Consider the following 13,016-nt stretch of genomic DNA (forward strand, 5'->3'; position numbering starts at 1 on the left):
CACAGCTTGAAAAAAAAAATCCCTTTAGTGCATTTAGTCTCCTTATTTTAAAATATTCTGTTCTTGAAACAATTTTCTGGTTATTGGGTAATTTTAATCAAGAAAAGGGGTGCTCTGGACAATGGATTTCTATTTTCAAACAGATACACCTCTTACTATAATTTAATGAAGTGTCATCCCAGTTTATAATTCAGAGCTTTGTAAATTTGGTTAGTATGAATTGATGCCCAATTCAACTGTTGGCTGAACTGATAAAAATCAAGCTTCTGACCAACCTATCACAAAGCCTTATTATTTCTTCCTTTAAAATGTCATATGCGCCTAGGGAAATACTACGATAAGCATGCAGAGATATATAAACATGGGGGCTCCCTTACCATTGTTCTAGTAGCCACACACACAAAAAATCTTGGAAGTAACCCAACGTTCATCATTAGGAGACTGGTTAAATGTATTTTGGTAAATGTAAACTATGTAAAACTCTGACATTATTAAAAAGCATAAGAAAGATTTATATATAATAACATGGAAATATTTCCAAGATATATTATTAAATAATCTATATTTCAGAACAGTATAAATACTATAACCCACTTTAGATAAAACTAAATACTACATGTACATATACACAGGATGTGTATATGTGTGTATATTATGTTTGTTTATGATAAAAATTTTCTGGAATGATATCAATATTAGTAGTTACTTGTTTAGAGTGGTATTGGAGAAGGATTAGGGGAACAGTAGACTTTTATAAAGTACTTCTGTAAACATTTAAATTTTTACAATGGTCGTGTAGCCATTTTATATTAAATATTAATTTATAGTGATTGATATGTAGTAACTGAAGTAATTAATATACTCTATATTTTTGTGGATTTATTAATTCACATATATTATAAACACACACACACACATATACACAAAGTGAGTGCAAGAGTAAGCACTAACGCATGTGAAAAAAACCTGTTAAACAATTATGGTATTTCTCATTAAGCAGTGGAATACTACATGATTTTTATTTTCTACTTGAAAATTTCTTTTTCTAGATTTTTATAACGATGCTGGGATAATTTGCTTGCTGTAAATAGCACTCATTGTTTATTCTTTTCAAGCTACAAAAATAATTCATTTTCAAAGTCGAAAACTTAGACAACATATAAAATTAAAGGTACAGTCAAAATTCACTTATGACCTCAACATCTATAGATAACCATTGTTAACCTTTTGGTGTATACCCTTCTTGTCCTTTTACAGTAGATTTTTTTTCTTGTTAAAAAGGTGTCACTAGGGCCAGCCGAGTGGCTCAGTTGATTAAGAGATGGCTTAAGAGCATGAGCTCTGAGCAACAGGGCAGCCGGTTCGATTCCCACATGGGTCAGTGACGCTGCGCCCGAGCTCAGCTGTTGCTGAGCTGCCAACAGGTGGCAGGACGGCTCAGCTGGTGTAACAACAAGATTGCCTGTTCGATGGTGGGCTACGCCCGCCTGCAACTAAGACTGAACTCGGCACCTTGAGCTGAGCTGCCCCCTGGATGGCTCAGTGGATAGAGCGTGCGCTCTTAACAACAAGGCTGTCGGGTTTGACTCCCACATGGGATGGTGGCTATGCCCACCCACAACTAAGATTGAACACAGCACCTTGAGCTTAGAGGCCAAGAGCTGCCGACGGGAAGCCAGATGGTGACTGGCGCCCTGCACAACGAAAACTGAAGAACAACTTGGCTGGTCCCCTTCCCCTATTCCCCAACACTATTCTCCTCCTCCAATTCCCCAGTAAAATCTTAAAAAAAAAAAAAAAAAAAGGTGTCACTATGTAATCTGTGTTTTTGTTTGACATATTATCCAGAACATTTCCCCATGTCCACAAAGTATTCTCCAATATGACTTTTGATAGCTGTATATTATTCCATAATATGGAGATATCATAACTTACTAAGCCAACTCCCTAATTCTGTACTGTCCCAATTTTTTTTTTTACCATTCTAAATAACCCATCAGTGAGCATCTTTTTGGCTATATCTTTGTATCCATCCCGTTATTTTTGGGGGGTGGATTCCTAAAATTGAAATTTCTGGGTCAAAGGATAAGGTATTACTTTGTCTTGTTGTGGTAAAATACATATAACATACAATTTACTGTTTTAACCTTTTACGGTGTGCAATTCAATGGCATTAAGTACATTTTTACATTGTTGTACAACCATCACCACCATCTATTTTCAGAACTCTTTCATCATTCCAAACAAAAATCTTGTACCATTAAGTAGTCATTTCTTATTCTCTCCTTCCCCTATTCCTGGCAAACACTGATCTGTTTTCTGTCTATCAGGCAATAGGGTCTCACTTACCTCAGTATCCAGATTTGCCTTTTCTAGTTATTTCATATAAGTAGAATCATACAATATGTGGCTTTGTGTGTCTGATTTCTTTCACTTAGCATAATGTTCTCAATTTCATCCATGTGGTACCATGTATTAGTGTTTCATTTCTTTTTATGACTGAATAATATTCCATTGTATGGATATACCACATTTGTTTATCCATTCATCTGTTGGTGGACATTTGAGTTGTTCTATGTTTTGGCTGCTATGAACATTTGTGTACAAGCTTTTGTTTGAACATCCGTTTTTCACATCTTTTGGAAATATATCCAGGAGTGGAATGGCCAGATCATAAGTAATTCTATATTTAACTTCTTGAGGAACTGCCAAACTGTTTTCCACAATGGGCTGCACCCACTTACATTCCCATCGGCAATATGTGAGGGTGCCAATTTCTCCACATATTCATCAACACTTGTTATTTTCTGCTTTTTAAAAAAATGACCATCTTAGTGGGTGTGAAGTGGTATCTCTTTTTTATTTGTATTTCCCTAATTACTAATGATGTTGAACATTTTGTCATGTTCTTGTTGGCCATTTGTATATATTCTTTGGAGAAATATCTGATCAAGTTTTTTGTCCATTTTTAAATTGAGTTGTCTTTCTATTGTTGAGTTGTAAGAGTTCTTTATATATTCTGGATACTAGACCCTCCTTATCAGACATATGATTTACAAATATTTTCTTCCATTCTGTGAGTTGTATGTTCACTCTCTTGATAATGTCCTTTGATGCACAATTTTTAAAAAGTTTTATGAAGTCCAATTATCTATATTTTCTTTCTTTCTTTCTTTCTTTTTTTAATTGGGGAATTGGGGGAGGGAGACAGTGTTGGGGAATTGGGGAAGGGGACCAGTCAAGTTGTTGTTCTTCAATCTTCATTGTGGAGGGCGCCAGTCGCCATCTGGCTTCCTGGCGGCAGTTTGTGGCCTCTAAGCTCAAGGTGCTGTGTTCAATCTTAGTTGCAGGTGGGCATAGCCCACCATCAAACAGGCAATCTTGTTGTTATACCAGCTGAGCTATCCTGCCACCTATTGGCAGCTCAGTGACAGCTCAGCTCGGGCGCAGCCTCACTGGCCCATGTGGGAATCAAACTGGCAGCCCTGTTGCTCATAGCTCACACTCTTAAGCCAGTTCTTAACCGACTGAGCCACTCGGCCAGCCCTATATTTTCTTTTATTGCTCATGCTTTTGATGTCATATTTAAGAAACAATTACCAAATCTAAAGTCATAAAGATGTAACACTAAGTATTCTCCTAAGAGTTTTATAGTTTTAGCTCTTATTAAATATTATGATCCATATCTTTGATCAATTTTGAATTAATTTTTGTATATAGTGTGAGATAGAGGTCCAACTTCATTCTTTTGCATGTGGATATCCAGTTATTCCAGCATCATTTGTTGAAAAGACTATTCTTTCCCCCATTGAATGGTCTTGGAATCATTGTTGAACATCAAAGTAGTAATTTAAATCAGAAAAAAAGTTCAAAATAATGAAAATGTATGTATGTATAGAATGTGTTTCCTCTTTTCTTTTCTGTTACCTTTCATCAGGTTTGTATGCCCTTACTCAGATTATTGCAATAGCCTTCTAATTATCTTGCCTAAAAGTGATAGAGTAATATTTCTTTACTACCACCATGTTGTTTCCTTGCTCAAGAATGGATTAGATTACTACTTTCTAAAGTATTGTTGGAACTAGACCTCAGAGCAGAGTTACCCCCACCAAACTACAGTCATCTGTATCTCTTAGCCTAAAATAATCAGCTAGCCTTATCCATTGCTTTAACTATTGATGGATTAGAAGGAAAATTTAGTTAAAATATATTCAAGATTGAAAGAGTAAGAAGATATATCAGTTTTAGCAGGGAGTAAAAATAGTATTTTGATCTCAAAATCAAGTGTCATTTATTCTTTCCACAAACATTAACTGGACAGCGACTATGTGTGCCAGGATTATAAGAAGAAATAAGATTCAGACGCTGTGCTCTAATTGTTCAAGGTTAGAAGGGGAGACAGCTATTTGAAAAGATAAATTATAACCGAACATTGTAAGTGCAATAATAAAAGTGTGAAAAAAATACTGTGGGAACACCACAGGCCAGCAGCAACTTTAATAATAGATTCCTTTTCTTCTTTAATATATCTGTTAAATTGCCACTATAATTATCTAGAACTATTTTCATAGTATTTTCCCATCACCAGTTTATCTTTTAGTTGATTCATTTACAAATACTTATTAATTGCCTTCTTAATACAGACAAAAGGACAAAGAAATTTCTAATCTGGTTGGGATCGAGTTATGACATACAAAAAGCTAAAAAGAAATACAGCTGTGAAGTTTCCAGTAACATTTTCCAATTTTGTGATATGTTTAAAAATTATATAAAATTAATACATTAGAAAAATAATAATATATTATGAGTCAACAGCACAAGAGCTCTGACCTAATGCAAGAACCAGGTGAGTAGTCTAGATGAGCAATTCTCAATCATGGTGTCTCAGTACAATGGTATGTCACTATAAATTGCATAGCATGTCACAATAATGTGTATCCAAACTAGTTAAGGTACCAGAGTTTGCAGATTATTTCACATACACACAGAATTGAAGATTATTCTTAAGATAACATCATTCATCATTATTTGCATCCTGATATACTTGCTTGAGTGGTTTAGCTAATGAATTACCAAGAAGGAAAGGTTGATGTACCCAGGAGAGACTTCATGAAGAATTGGGTAGTATTTAGAGAGAAGCTGGAGGAGAGTACATCCCACTAGGTGGCAAAGATGAGAATGTGCAAGATATATTAGGAGAAATAAATAGACTGAACCAGCTGAGCAGACATTTATAGAGGGGAGTATAGCAACCAACGAGTTTGGAAGTCTTACAGTGGACAATTGTCTTTGCTGCTCTGCGTCATTTTAACCTTCTTCTGGTAATAGACCTTAATTTTCTCTTATAAACCATCCTCTCCCTCTTTTCTGACTAGATAAACTTCGGGTAGAGTTGACTCTAGCTACAGTCCAGGAGTGAATATGTGACTCAAACCTGGTGAATCATCAACATATTCCTCAAGCTTTAGAGGTGGCTCAGGAACAGACAGTAAGATGCAATGACACTTACTAAGAGAGCCACATGGTCTTTTCTTACAAAGTTGCTAGTAGTAAAGATATTGTCAGCTTGGAGCTGCTGAGATGTGAGCACGTTGTGGCAGGCAATGATTCTGACACAGCAGAAAACGAAACTAAGAGATGAAGAGAGGAAATAAGTCCCAGTGACACTCCCTAGCCCCTAGATCTAGGCTTTTAAGTTATGTTAACCTACAAATTCCCACGTTTACTTAAGCCATTTTAAATCAGATTTTCTGTCTCATGAAACAAAAGAATCCTAAATTATTTGGGTATGCTGGGGACAGTTATTAAGGATCCTATGTGACAAGGTTACAAATTAAGACTTAACCTATGAGGAGCCACTAAAAATAAATAAATAAAGGTTTTTTGGGTTTGTTTGTTTATTGGGGAATTGGGGAAAGGGGAACAGACAAGTTGCTGTCCTTTGGTTCTTCAGTCTAGTTGTGGAGGACGTTGCTTCACTGGCCCTGCTGGCCGCTCACGCTGGCTGCTGGCTACACATGGTAGCCCATGGCAACCCACTGCAGCAGGGGCTGCAGCCCACGCCATCGCTGTCGCTGGCGACTCACTGGCAGCCAAGCTCCAGGTTGAGCTGTTGTTCAGCATCTTAGCTGTAGAGGGCACTGTCACTGGCCCTCATATGTGGGATCCGAACCGGGGCCCTCTGGCATCCCAAGCCAGCTCTTAACCAACGTGCCACTCAGCTGGCCCACAAATAAAGTTTTTAAAGCAGATGTGAGACATAATCAAAGTTATTTGGTGCATATAATTTTTTTCATTGTCAAGCGAGAAAATTAGAGGAATTTTTTTTAACAGGATAGCATACTGGAGTAGAAATGAGATTATGTCTCAGACTTTCTGTGTTCTGAACCTATAATTCTTGCCCTCTGTGTCATTTTGCTGTAGCTAGAACTTAGTGCTTCTCAAATATGTAATCCTATCTTTTACTTAGTCCAAGTCTGAAAACATTATGCTTTGAGCAAGTGAATTTCTTAGACTAAGGTCCATCTTCATAATATGTTCAAGATAATATGGGTATGAATAAATATGGTAGTGATAATGTCTACTTTAACAGCCAATGAAATGTAGCAGAAATATAGTGCCATATGAACAATGCATCTAAAACCACTCCACTATGGAATCTATGTTTTCAATGTGTATCAATAATCATATGATATCAATAACTGATTTGTGAAAAGCATTCAAAGGGGAATACTAACAGTTAGGTCTTACTCATGGTTCCTGAACAGTTTTGTGTGATTGAGTAAATCACTTTCCTTCTCTATAATTCAATTTCCCCACTTAAAAGACAGAAAAATGGAGTGGCCAGTTAGCTCAGTTGGTTAGAGCGCAGTGCTCATAACACCAAGGTTGCAGGTTTGATCCCCACATGGGCCACTGAGTTGTACCCTCTACAACTAGATTGAAACAACTACTTGACTTGAAGCTGATGGGTCCTGGAAAAACACACTGTTTCCAATAAAATTTAAAACACACAAACAAACAAATAAACAAAAAAAATGATTAAAAAAAAGGTAGAAAAATGACATTACTGAACTTAAGATACAAGGCGATATAAATATGGCCTTGACCATATTCAGCTATGCTCATCAGACACTTAAAAAACATCAGGTATGCTTCTGTACGAAGGGTGAAAACGATAACTATTGCAATGTTCTGTACACCTGAAACTAACAATAAAAAATAAATTTTAAAAAACCCCCACAAAACATCAGGTAAAGTGACTCTCTAAGAATATAGTAACAATAATAAAAGTTAAAATTGAGTACTTAATATGTTGTAGGCACCATTCCAAATGTTTTACATGTATTAAATGATTTATGCCTTGCAACAACCTATGAGGTAAATATAATTATTATCCTCATTTTTGCTAAGGCTCAGAAAAGTTATGATTGTTGCCCAAAAGCCCAGAGCTAGCCATAATTTGAACTCAGGCAACTCTATACTGCCTTTCTACTTAGCTTATAGTATAGTAGATGATCCAGAATAGAATTATAAACATGAAAGAAAAAACTCCAAACAGCCAAAAGAGATGTCAAAAGTTTTTAATGTCTTTCATTTTGCCATAAGGAATTCCCTCAGGCTATTGATTTTTATCTTAGGGACAATTTTAACAAGTATGTTGATGTCTTGTAATACCCATGGGAAATGAAAAGGAACAAATAAAAAAAAGCTGATTTCTAAGAGAAAAGTTAAGAAGGGAGAAACAGCAAAAAATAAGAATGCTGACCAAATAACAAAATACATGTCTGGATCTCCTTAAGGTAATGGAAAACACACACACCTACTGCAACAACCTATGAGGATATTAGTGTTATAACATATATAAATGATTTTCCTAACAATTATCCTGAGTCATCAATTAAAAGTTAAATTATGGTCAACATTCTGCTTAAAAGACAGTCAAGGTTCAGACCAGAGGTCCCTCTCCCAGAAATTTCATCCCAGAGAAAGATTGTAATGAAGGTAAACCTAAGGATCCTAGGAAGATTATTTCTTTTTTTTTTCAAAGATTTTTTTACTGGGGAGTTGGGGGAGGAAAACAGCGTTGGGGAATTGGGGAAGGGGACCAGCCAAGTTGTTCTTCAATCTTCGTTGTGGAGAGCGCCAGTCGCCATCTGGCTTCCTATCGGCAGCACGTGACCTCTAAGCTCAAAGTGCCAAGTTCAGTCTTAGTTGCAGGTGGGCATAGCCCACCATCAAACAGGCAATCTTGTTACACCAGCTGAGCCATCCTGCCACATGTTGGGAGCTCAGCGACAGCTCAGCTCAGGCGCAGCGTTACTGGCCCATGTGGGAATTGAACTGGTGGCCCTGTTGCTCAGAGCTCACGCTCTTAAGCCAACTCTTAACCAACTGAGCCACTTGGCTGGCCCCAAGATTATTTCTAACCAAGCAAACGGGAAGGTCAGAATTCTTTGAGGGGAATAAACATCTTTTCAGAGAATTTTTCACTATCTTTGATGGGCATGATTAGTAAATAGGACTTGAGTTGAGAGGAACCTCAGCCTCAGACAGTGAAGAAAAATATGAGCTGAAATAATACTGGTTCTTTAAATTAGAGCAAACTCTTCTGTCTTCTGCTAGTAAATACAGGCTTTCTGGAGTGGAGGAAAATGCTCCTTTGTTTCAACCTAAAGTAGATATAAGTACAATATTTGGTAAAGGTGCCACAATTAAAGAAAAGCTACTGAGACAATATTAACTAAAATACTAGCAAATAAAATTCAGCAGCATCTTAAAAGAATTAAACACTAGATTAGGTGGGATCACATCAGGAATGCAAGGCTGGTTCAACACTAGAAAATTTATTGCAATAATTAACAATTTTAAAAAATCAAAAAAGAAAACTACATTATCATCCTTTTTGAGTGATTTATTGATTGATTCATTCAACCAACAAATTTTCATTTTATACCTACTATGTACCAGGTGCTATAGTAGGTTCTGGGGATTTGGCAAGAGCAAAAATAGAAAACGTCTAGGCCCTCAAGAGCTTACATTTTAGTCAAGGTAGAAATACAATAAATAATTAAGCAAATAAATATATAATATTTGGAATTATATGCTATGAAAAAAATAAAGCAGAGTAAGAGTGATGGTAAGGATGTTATTTAATATAGAATGGCCAGGAAAGGCCTCTCTGTTAAGATTACATTTAAGCAAGATCTAAAGGAAATGAGGTGGCTATCCAAGGGAATACCTGGAAAAGAGGATTCCAGGTAGAGAGAACAGCAAATACGAAAGTCCAGAAGTAGGAGAGACCCTAGCATTTTCAAGGATGTCAATATGGCTGAAGTAGAGGGAGAAAAACAGAGACTAGAAAAACACAAGGTCATAGAGCAGAGGGCAGAGAGGACAGATCATGTATGGCCTTCGTAGGCCATGGTAAGGACTTTGGTTTTTATTCTGGTTGAAGCCTGTGATCACTAGAAGGTTTTGAATAGAAGAGTGACACAATCTGATCTCCATTATAAAAAGATTCTTCTGACTGCTAAGCTGGAAATTAGCTCTAGGGATAAAGGTAGAAAGCAGGTGCCCAGATAGGAAAATGCTACAATAGTCCAAGTAAGGAATGATGGTGCACCAGGATGATAGTAAGTGACGGTGAGGAGAGGTGGTTTACATCCTGGGTATGTTATGAATCCTGTTATACTATGAAGCTGGCTCTAAAAAAAAAAAAGTAGAGAAAATGACATTTTCTCTGTATCAGTTCAATTTTCCATTATTTCCCGCATGGCTGCTAGCTTTCGGGAGCTGGGTAGGGAAAAGAGCAGTGTCCTATTTAGAATACAGACTTTCACATTTTCATACCATACCTTTGTTTTCAGACTCATTCCTCAGATCCCAGTAGGCCCAGGTCCAGAGGTTCTTTGTTCAATTTCTCCAAGGAAGACACCTTTTGTCTCCTGTATGGTAAAGGAGAAGAAAGCATCTGACTACTTGGGGTGGGAGTGGAGGGTGAGGATCTGGGTGCTACCTGATCTTTTTACAAGCTTTTAAATAATCCACTTCCTTTCAGCTCCTTCTCTCCCTGCACATTCTTTACCCCTCTAATTGCTGTGGCTTTCTGAGGTTTCATGGGACAAATCTGTGTTTTTATCGCTGGTGTCCTACTCCTTTGCAGTGCCTAAGTTTTACATTTTTCTAACTTAAGTCATTTGCCATTTCTCCATCCACTTTTAACCTTTGTTTCAGTGCCTTGGGATTAAAGACGTTTCCTAATGTCATTAAATATGGTGTTCTTGTTTTTATTTCTTGTTCTCCTCCTACGAACGCCTTTAAATATATTAAATATGCCTAATATCACTCATAATAGGAAACTGCAAATTAAAACTTCAGTAAGACACCACTTCCCACCTACAATATAAGATTAGCAAAGATCATTGATAAGGCCTCAGTTCTTCCCTGACTGTTAGCTAAAAACCTCAGTTCCTCGCCACATAAGTCTTTCCATAGTTAGGTTGTCTGAGTGTCCTCGAGACATGGCAGCTGACTTCCTTCCGAACAAGTGATAGAAGAGAGAGAAAGCCCAAGATAGAAGCCACACTTTTTAAAAAACATACTTGTTGAGATATAACTCATATACCATACAATTCACCTATTCAAAGTGTACAATTCATTGGCCTTAGTATATTTACAGAGTTTTGCAACTATCACCACAATCAATCTTAGAAAATTTTATTACTTCCAAAAGAAATCCTGAACTAAGCCATTACACACCCCAACCCACCACCCCCTCCCACAACTCTCCTGCCCTAAGCAGCTATCAATCTACTTTCTGTCTCTAAATTTGCTTATTCTAATCATTATATATAAATGGGATCATACTGTGTCTGGTCTTTTGTGACTGGATTTTTTCATTTAGCATGTTCTTAAGGTTCAACCATGTTGTAGCATGTATCGCTATTTCATTTCTTTTTATTAGATATTCTCTTTTATTCACTATCTTTTAGCGAAATTCCTACTTATTCTTATTTATGTATTCAGGTTTTTCTCTCTCTCACTTTTCTAGATCCAAGACAGACCTGGGCCTTCTTGGCTCAGGATCCGGGTTAGAACTTCCCAGCTTCAGAAGCAGGTCCTTTATAGAACTAGCTGAGTTTCCAATTGGGCCTGTGGTCCTGTATCCTTGCAGTTTTTCAGAACTTAATCTTGCAAGTGACATACCACTACTTCTGCCATATTCTGTTGGTCATACATACCACTCCTCATACAACATGGGAGAGCCCTACAAAAGGGTGTGAATAACAGAAAGCAGGAATCACTGAGGACCTTCTTGGAGGCCACCTACTACAGAGAGTATGTTGTCACGTTGCAGTCCAAGTGAGAAGTAAGAGCTTAACCTCTAGCTTCGCCCCATCTTATTGATCACCACAGGCAAACAAACAACCAAAAGCTCACTTACACTGCATGACATAAAGGAAAAGCCCCGATTTGAAGGGAGCTTTGGCAGGAGTCAGTCTTCCTTCAGCAGCTCCTGATGTCCCTTGATCAGAATAGAAGTGAATATCTGACATTATAGGAATGAGAAAAAGTGGGTTAACACTTGACTTTAAAAGAGAACATTGAAAGAAACCAATGGCAGGTAGTAACTTGACTAAACACAGTGTCAGCTAAATAAATAAAGTTGAAAAACACTCACCTGGCATATATGTATTCACCCTGATGAATGATTATTTCCAATAATAGCTACAGTGTCATAGAGAAGAAAGTAACTGCAGCTCTCTTATGGTTTGGTCATGAATATTCGCTCAGTCATTTTGTCAGTCAACAAATATTGATGGTACAGAGGGGACTTTTGCACTCAATTAATATTCTCTGAGTTCCCCTTTGGGATATGACACTATATTTAACAATACAATAAAGAAACATAAAACACATGCACAGTCCCTTCCTTCAAAATTCTTTCATTCAAAGGCAAAAAAATAAAAAATAGACAAATGTCAAACTGGTGTTTGTTTTAAAGACAATAAACACAAGGAGCTCTAAAAGTTCTTAAAAATGTACATATATTGCCATTTGTCTTGGATTCTCTTTTTCCATCTCCATGTGTTTTTAGTTATTGATAAAAACCACTTATATACAAGATGGCTTTTTCAATTAAAAAAACCCACACATTTTAGGGCACAACATAGTAGTACCATCTGTTTGGGCTTATTTTCCTGGTTAATGTGTGTGGGTCAATTCAGTGGATAACAGTAGTAAGATAAACATTTGAAGTTTTAAAATTTCTTTGAGAGATTAATTTGTGTTGCATCATGTAACCATGGCAAAGGAGGGTATGTCGAATGAATCTCTTTGGTACGATTAAAATATAAAGAAATACACAAAGATAGCTTTACTAAACTTGATTCAGGGAAATATTCCAGATCAACAGATTGAAGGGGGCTTTTATTTAAAATAGTTATGCAGATAGGTATAATCTCAAGACCAGATTAATTGGTGATGGGCCAATAGTAAAAAATATAATTTACACATTTCCAATTCTGTAGAGTATTAACAAGAAATTTCAGAGTGTGTATAATTTGGTATTTATTCAAGATCAACTTAAAAGCAACAATCAAACAACCCATTTAGCAACCTCCACCTCATCTCAGTTTTTATACTCTTAGCAGAAGCTATCACACAGATAAATGGCTTTCCCTCAAAGGAATTCCCAGGCACAGTAATGTCAAATGAGGCTGCCAGCTCTTAATATAGAAAGAAAGAGGAAGCTTAAAAAGCTTTAGGTAAAGATGGCTCTTCCATTCTATAAAAAAAATAGATATATACCATTTTACCCCCCACTGGACTGGCAAAAATTAAGTGTGAAAATACCAAATATTGAGATTTCTTATAAACTCTGAGGGACTGGGAAGCTATTTGGCATTAATTATCTCACAAAGCTGAATATTTGCACCTCTAAAACCCAGCAACCCTACTCCTAGGTATATAACCAAGAGAAACACTTGCATGTGTGACCAGGAGGTATGCAT

The 13,016-nt window shown here is 36.8% G+C and overlaps 1 long non-coding RNA gene across 2 annotated transcripts in view; it reads right to left on the reverse strand.

Annotated features, from left to right (window-relative positions):
- Nucleotides 1-8,616: 8,616 nt before the first annotated feature.
- The window catches only part of LOC109393278 (uncharacterized), a 20,026-nt gene continuing 15,626 nt past the window's right edge, over nt 8,617-13,016 (reverse strand). The window contains exons 3-6 of one of the 2 annotated variants that reach the window (XR_002126222.1): nt 11,684-11,884; nt 11,447-11,551; nt 9,858-9,947; nt 8,617-8,672 (exon numbers count right to left, since the gene is read on the reverse strand). This is a non-coding gene — a long non-coding RNA (uncharacterized LOC109393278). The remainder of the gene's footprint in view (nt 8,673-9,857; nt 9,948-11,446; nt 11,552-11,683; nt 11,885-13,016) is intronic. The other variant, XR_002126220.1, reaches the window with a different exon arrangement.

This window comes from Hipposideros armiger, unplaced genomic scaffold, assembly GCF_001890085.2.
Source record: "Hipposideros armiger isolate ML-2016 unplaced genomic scaffold, ASM189008v1 scaffold_11, whole genome shotgun sequence".
NCBI classification, from domain to species: Eukaryota; Metazoa; Chordata; class Mammalia; order Chiroptera; family Hipposideridae; genus Hipposideros; species Hipposideros armiger.